This window comes from Rhinopithecus roxellana, chromosome 2 (genome assembly GCF_007565055.1).
Source record: "Rhinopithecus roxellana isolate Shanxi Qingling chromosome 2, ASM756505v1, whole genome shotgun sequence".
In the NCBI taxonomy this organism is placed as follows: Eukaryota; Metazoa; Chordata; class Mammalia; order Primates; family Cercopithecidae; genus Rhinopithecus; species Rhinopithecus roxellana.
Window position 1 is genome coordinate 63,843,983 of NC_044550.1, and position 8,631 is coordinate 63,852,613.

The following is an 8,631-nucleotide window of genomic DNA, read 5'->3' on the forward strand; positions in this document are numbered from 1 at the left end:
GTGCTGAACTGCTCTCCAGGAACAGCTCTACTTAGCAACAAGCCAGACCCTATGGTCTATTCATGGGCCATCGCTAAAGCAATAGAAATAAACATTGGCCCCTACTACAAATTCCAAAACCTAGGATCCAATTAACACATATTAGTCACCTTCTGATACATTTAGCCTCTTATTTACAGGCAGTAAAGAAATTATCAATTATCAATCATATTTAAATATCTAAAGTATTAGAATTGACAATATGAACATAGTCCAAAACGCTATACTATTCTCCAAGCAAGAAGCCAAGTTTATTTTCATCTGTGGTATGTTCGTAAATGCTCACAGCTGTGTATGTAGTCTGTGGCAGACTGTCTTTTCCAGAGACGGCTGCAACAGTATCTCTTGTCCCAAATGCTTTTCTAAAACCTTGCCACTCCCCATCAAAACACAGAATCTAATTTTCCTACCCTTGAACCTTGGAGAATTTATGAGTTACTTGCAACCAACAAAATGTGGTGAAAGTGATGCTGCATGATTTCCGAGATGAGGTGCATAAAAGCATTGCAACTTCCATCTTGCTTCCTAGATGGAAGCCCTGAGCCCTGAGTCACTGTGCTGGCAGTCCAACTGTCCTGAGACTGCTGCTGTGAGGAAGCCCAAAGCAGCCTATACAAAGAAACTTCATGGAGAAGACTCCTGAAGCTGATTTAGAGAAACACCATTGTCCCTGATCAAACATGCTTTCAGTCAGAATCTGTCTTGCCAGAGATAAGATCCAGTCCCCAGAAGGGGAACATCAAAAGCTAGGCAGATTCATGCTAGAGTATAAACCGAAGAGCAAATACCACACTGAGACAAAAGAACAATTATGCCAACCAGTAACCTATCTGGTGCCCACAGATCATCCTCTTTAGATAAAATACCTAGCTTTAGGCATCAGGAGTAATTCTAGGTTCTAACTATTGGAGATGAAAGATCTCATAATAGTGTTGTTGTATTCTGGTCCAGATTGCTTCAGGCTTTTAGTTGTATTGAATTTTTAACTTGAAGGGCTTCAGATACTGTTGTGGAGCACAAATTAAAAAAGTGTGAGTGACAGCAAAAGAGCATGAAGTAAAAGGAAAAGCAGAAAAGGGTGGCATAAGTCAAAAGCAACAGAGCCTCATTGGTCAAGTCTAAAAGGACGGTACATAGTTCAACTAAGGAACATTCTAGGAAAGAAGAGCATGTAAAATATACAAACGGATGTTAAAGCAATATGGAGAGACCCCGAGCAGAAAAGCAGAGGCATGCTCAAAAATAAGGGGAGGCAAGGCTGACCAAGTATTATAGGAATGAGTGGCCATCGCATGAAGGTCTTTGGATGTCAACTGAGGGGTTTAGATTTCATCCAATGATCAGAGAGTTACAAGTAATTCTCCCAGATGCTGAGAAGGGGAAGAATCAGCAGGCAATATTCTAGCCACCCTTCCTCTGTTTGCACTGGAACAAAAATAATTTCAACTATTTTACAATTGCTCTTCTAAGTAATCTTTCATTTGAAAGATATCTTTTAAAACAATGGAAACACTCCTGTAATAAATGAAGACTTTCATTGTACACTCTTGATGAGGAAAAAATGTGATAAAAATCATGTTTGAGGATTATTCCACTGCTTTGTTCAGAGTATAAATAAGAAAGTAAACAGAAGGAATAATTGAAGAACATGAGAAAACAAAAGGAAAAGAGAAAAAAAATCTAAAATGAAGAATCACTTGATTTAAAAAGTTGAGAAATAGAGAAACCCAAACCCTACTTCCTTTACCCTACTTTGTTATCCACTGTGAACTTCTACCTTCCCAAGCTTTTTAGTCTCCATTTGGTCACTTAATCCAGTCCTTGATTCTCCTTTGCTCTGTCTCTCTCTGTGCCAGCTATGCAATCTTTTTAATTCTTCAGGTCCCTGCACTCATGCCATGATCACAGGGCTGCCTTTGACTGGCACAATAATTCTGTGTTCTTCTCACTTTGCTTTACATTACACATTTAGGTCTTGCTTGTCCAATGTAATAACTTGTTCTAAAAATATTTTATTTTTGCTGCTTAGCCTTCTCAAAGTTCTTTACAGACATTACCTCATCCATTTCTCTTGAAATTAGGTGCCCTGATGACAGAGTGGCCCCAAAAGCTACTTGTGTGGATTATTGGGTATATATGTGCCTGGGACCTCAAAGGTGTCAATCCTGCCTATTTGGGATGAAAGATGGATGTCCTCAGCAATCAATAAGTGCCAAAAGCTCTCTCATTCAAAGAGAGGAAAAATGTTCCAATACCAGCATAAAAAAGTCTTGCATTAAAAAAAAACCTTGCTATCCACCAAAGAAAGAAAGAAAACATAAGAAAATGACATGTTACCATGTTTCTTTTAAATTCCAAATTTTTACTTCTCATAAAACTTAAGTAGACGATTTCATATCTGAGGGCATTATTGGGTTCTCATGTACTCCTAAAAAATAGAGTCAATCTGCTCTTACTCAAAAGTCTGTAAGATCCTTTTGTACACACACACACACACACACACACACACAATTTCACCATACCACACACCACTTTGTCTAATCTTCTATGTAATGAGTAAAACAGACATTCTGGAGAGTAGACTCTAATTGTGCAGTTGGAATTGCCTAGCCCAAGCCAATATGAGAAAGTAAGACCAGCAGAGATAAAGGAATCTGAGTATCTCTCCTTCTTCCACACTCCTCACTCCACAGTTCCACTAGTAGTGTTGTCCCATTTAGAGTTCTAGCCACTGTAATTTTAGGACCTTAGAAATGTCTGAACTCATAACATGGGAAAATATTAACATTTTATTAACTTAGTAGAAGACTCCAGGCGAAATAGATTTTTTCCTCTGCTGAACATATGTTTAAAAGATTATAGGAAAGAATTTTTAACTCGAGTCTTCAGTTCCAAGAATGACTCACTTGTGTATTTTCATAAGGCATAAAAATTATTTCACTTAAATTACATTTAGTCTCTAAACCTTTGTTATGTACCTATCCCTAAGTAGGTATATGTAAATAATTCATACTGCAACCCAGAGTAAAAGTTAGATATTTACTAAAAATAAAAGGATCCAGAAAATTAAAATATTATTATATTAAGAAAAAAGAAGTCCACTAAAAGTGCTGTCTGACCCTGGGACCCCAGTAAGGACTAAAAGACCTTTCACAGTCATTTGATGGGAGTTGAATATCCAAAAAGACTGTGGCTTTTATCCAGGCTAACACTTAAATATAGAAGTTCACAGTAACAGGTCATGGCTCATATCACATTCTTCCAAACACAAGCTTTTAGTCTTTTTATTAAAAATAAAACAGTTCTTCATCTCTGACAAAACAAAACTACTAACTAACTGTAGTTTAAGGAACGCTCACTTCTTATCTCCATACATAGGAAAAAAACATTACCCTTCTCTAAGAAGTGAATTTTACTGAATGACTCCATGCCACAGACGAGTTTAAACTGCTGATGGTTTCCTAAACTTTTTCCAAGAGAAATGACAGCAACAATCATGATAGTAATACAATAGGGACCCCGCTAAAAACTGCAACTCTCCATTCTTCGTTTCCCTACCCAGAGAACACCTATTATAGGCACATCAAGCACACATATGTAGAACCTAGAAACTTCTGACTACATAATTCTTTTTTAATTAATGTCTTTAAATCCTCACAGCTAAACTTTAAGCGCTATGAACAACAGGTGACCATTTTGACTAATGTAACAATATTCACCTAAACTACTTCCACCTAAACATAACAATCACCGTATTTTATTTAAATATCATGACAAAGGTTAAGAATAAAGAAGTTGGTGAGAAATTCTCCTATTTCTTTTTAAAAGCATCCACTATTCTCCCTTTTGTGTTACAGCATTCTATTTGATAGATATTAGCACCCTATTGATGTACTCACCTACTTGTAAATTAAAGGTTTAAAATATACATTGCAATGCCCACAAAGTGAGAAAAAAACAATGACAACCATAAAATATCCTGGCACTGAGAATGAATCACTTCATTAGACCATTGTAGCAAATTTCTATTGTGTCTTTAACTTATTCAAGACTTTGTAGACTCTTACCAGGGTTCTCAGCTTAACTAATCATCATTCAAGGATCCTCAATAGAGGAAGCACCTGTGAAGCATATGATCAGCTACTTCCTCTCCATAGTTCTTCCTTGTAAATATGGAAACTGGGACAGTAGGTAAAGAGATCTCAGGTTGGTGGGATGTTCCAGTCAGATGCTTACAAATATTATTCAAGCATCGCAGATTTCAGCGACCCACAAAAACTGATGCAAGAATAGTCCATTTTCATTAACTTAAAAATACATAGAAAGATTATATTCATGGCATATGCTAACCTTTAGGGGCTCACAAGGATTCCTCTCTTCAATCCCCAAAGTCAAAGAAAAAGTAGAGTATTTCAAGGACATGAAGTAGAGGGTGGAGATTTTAGGTAGAGGAGGAAACCAATTATAAACAGAACTGATCTAGGAGAAAGATTTTCTTCTCCCCAAACCCCTCTCTTAACTCTTTTCTGAAGTTCTCGCTTGGCTCACTCTATCTCAGGCAGCTTGTATTGTGAATCATGCCTAGGGAAGACTCCCACTTAGAAGGATGTCCTTGAGTGACCAGTCAGAAACAGAACAGAGCCTAGGAGGGGAGAGAAATCTAGTAGTCTGCTTATGGCTACCCTAGTCCAAGGTTTAATGGCCCAGTCCATCTCACCAAGCAGTGATTTGGCCCATATCCCTCTTTGGTAATCATCTGTTTATTGTTCTGAAATGTCCTTTATGCAGCAGATATAAATACAGTTACAGATGTCATTGGAGATATTGCTGTGGGTATATCAGTAATTTTTTCTGTTTATTTGCCTGATCCATTGGCATTCTCCTTTCCCTCTACAAAAGATAGTGACCAATGTTCACAATTAAATGAGGTATTAGAGATACTATGCCTTCATCTAGGAAGCCTGAACACTTCTTTTCTCACCTCCTAAGTCATATACATACAAAAGTTTGATCTGTTTGTTCTCTAACCTATACTTTTGTGCAATGAATTTTAATAAATATAATCTAAAATTTTAAAATGAGTGAAAATGGAAAGGAAGTTGTTTTAATAAAAATTGGGTTGACTGGGAGGGTAGAAGTAGAAGTATCACTTGAGGCCGGGAGTTCAAGACCAGCCTGGGCAACATAGCAAGACCGAATCTCTACAAAAAAAAAAAAAAAAAAAAAAAAAAAAAAAAAAAAAAAAAAAAAAAAAAAAATTTGGTTGAATAACTTCAAAAGTCTAAATAAAGATGAATAATTTTTCAAGCACTATTGAGTTAAATTGGTAAAAAAAAAAAACATAAACTATTGCTGAAAAATAATAAAAATCTAGGGAATCCTGTATCAGATTGTTTCATAGTGTATGAAGTTATACCTTACCTTAACAACACAAAACTGTAATTTCAAGATCATGTTTTATTGGTATTTCTTATGTGTGGAAAATAAAATGGAACTCTAGTCAGAAGGCTTTTTTTCTCTTTTCTTTTTTTTTTTTTTTTTTGATAAACAACAAAAATTTATTTCTCATAGTTCTGGAGACTGAGATGTCCAAGATCAGGGCACTGGAAGATTTGATATCTGGACACTAATCCCATCCATGAGACCTTCATCCTCATGACCTAATCATCTCGCAGAGATCCTTCCTCCAAATACCATCATCTTGGGCGTTAAGATGTTAATATATGAATTTGGAAGAGAGAGGACTCAAGCATTCAGATCATAGCACCACCCACATGACTATTATATACAGTTGAAGGAAAATTCTTGCTTTCCCTCAATTAAATGAGTTTTATTTTTGTACTTTGGCAATGGTTCTATGAGCAGGCCAAGAACATTCTATATAGCCATTCATAGTATGTGTCTGATATTTATGAACCAAATAGAAGGACTCATGTAATGCAGGTGACTTGATAAACATGTGGCCTATATGACCAAAGACTTTTTATTATCATTATTATTATTATTATTATTATACTTTAAGTTCTAGGGTACATGTGCATAACATGCAGGTTTGTTACATATGTATACTTGTGCCATGTTGGTGTGCTGCACCCATCAACTCGTCAGCACCCATCAACTCGTCATTTACATCAGGTATAACTCCCAATGCAATCCTTTCCCCCTCCCCCCCTCCCCATAATAGGCCCTGGTGTGTGATGTTTCCCTTCCAGAGTCCAAGTGATCTCATTGTTCAGTTCCCACCTATGAGTGAGAACATGCGGTGTTTGGTTTTCTGTTCTTGAGATAGTTTGCTGAGAATGATGGTTTCCAGCTGCATCCATGTCCCTACAAAGGACACAAACTCATCCTTTTTATGGCTGCATAGTATTCCATGGTGTATATGTGCCACATTTTCTTAATCCAGTCTGTCACAGATGGACATTTGGGTTGATTCCAAGTCTTTGTTATTGTGAATAGTGCCACAATAAACATACGTGTGCATGTGTCTTTATAGCAGCATGATTTACAATCCTTTGGGTATATACCCAGTAATGGGATGGCTGGGTCAAATGGTACTTCTAGTTCTAGATCCTTGAGGAATCGCCATACTGTTTTCCATAACGGTTGAACTAGTTTACAATCCCACCAACAGTGTAAAAGTGTTCCTATTTCTCCACATCCTCTCCAACACCTGTTGTTTCCTGACTTTTTAATGATTGCCATTCTAACTGGTGTGAGATGGTATCTCATTGTGGATTTTATTTGCATTTCTCTGATGGCGAGTGATGACGAGCATTTTTTCATGTGTCTGTTGGCTGTATGAATGTCTTCTTTTGAGAAATGTCTGTTCATACATATCCTTTGCCCACTTTTTGATGGGGTTGTTTGTTTTTTGTCAGAAGTCTTTTATACTCAAAGAAAAGGTTTTGTCCCTAAATAAAAAAGATTTGCAATAAAAATCAGTTAAAATAAAATATTTACAATATATATGCATTAAACATTTTATCATTTTCCACTTTGTTATTTTTTTAATAAACTACTTCAGAAAAGAAGGCTTTACCATATTTTTATATCTCCACATTTATGTATATATTTATAGATATATCTATGGGACCTAACTGAAGGTAAAGATGGCACAGGAAACAGTCAAAACATGATTTGCCTTTAGCAACATGTAAATACCCAAATATAGGGAGATATGTTAATCAGATCCCTCTTTAAGAAATAACTCCGTGCCCAGAAACGAGGACTATTGTTGGCTAAACAAACACTAGAAGTTCGTTATTTAGGGTCTGCCTCAGTTTTAGAGCCAAGGTCACATTCTTCTCAAGGTGGCCCCTAGCTAATGACTAGGTGGTGGTGACACAAAAGTCTAGGCATTTAAGCCTAACTACTCCATGTTATGATGATTTTTATGACAGAGCTGCCCAACAGGCAGGCAGAAACTTTAATAGGTCTATATCCTAGTCTGATGACTCATCCTATACAATCCTGCTATCTTTCCTTTTCTTTCACAGGTGTTAGACCCAACCCTTTTGCACTCCAAACTCCATTTTAGAGTATACGTCCTGGAAAACCAAACAGGTACAACAAATAATGGCATAACTAACAAACAGAATATTCCACACATGTGTATATTGGCTTAATTTTTGCCAGGCATTCACCACTTACTGAGCCCATCACTGGAAAAAGGCAGTACTGTGACAGTGAGTCCGTGACAATAAAGGAACAACATAACTGACTTCCCACAAAAGCAGTTTGAGTCTAGAAAATATGCCTTGGATGCCAACCTCAATGGACTGCCTGGGGTCTAGTGCTAATATTCAAACTATGTGGAATATTGTATATACCATGTCCTGCCAGATGATTTTCAGGAAACCAGCCAAATTTTCTATCCAAGTAGAAAAGATCAGTTTCATATACTCCATGAGAATGATCTACAACCATTTCTTTCAAATTGAGTAGAAAAATGCTGATAGTTTTAGTTGAACAAGATGAGATCCTGATCAATATTTAACACCACAAGTTTGGCCAAACTGTGCCAGCCAATCTGATACACATTTAAAACACTGTGTTATATAAATGGCATTTGATAGGTGCTCCAAAGTACTTTTCCCCTTTCCTTGTCAATTCTGAATATTAATGATTCAATATAAGTTTAAATATTTGCATCACGACCCCCAGAAGAGAAAGAAATAAGACCCAACCATGGGAAAAAGGGTGCTTAGACTCTGCCAAGGATTAAGTCAGACATGGTTACTGAGAGGAAAAGACAGTATACACATTCTGATTTACTTTTCTCTCTCTCCTGGGCCTCTTCACACCTTGGCCAGGAAAAAGCCGAAAAGCAGAACTCAACAATTTATGTAACACTATGGAATTGATGGAAGGCAGGTATGATATATTAGTATAGCATAGGGCCTCCAGATTGAAGGAGAATCTGGCTTCTTCTCTGGTTTCTCATACAGAGAATAGCTTGGATTGCCAAAGAAATTAAATTTGAAGCTTAAAAAATGTACATGTAAAATATCCACCAATGATACTAAACTTCTTAGTAGTAAATCTCTTACTCAGTGAGAACTTGGGTGCACGGATTATGCCCAAGAGATC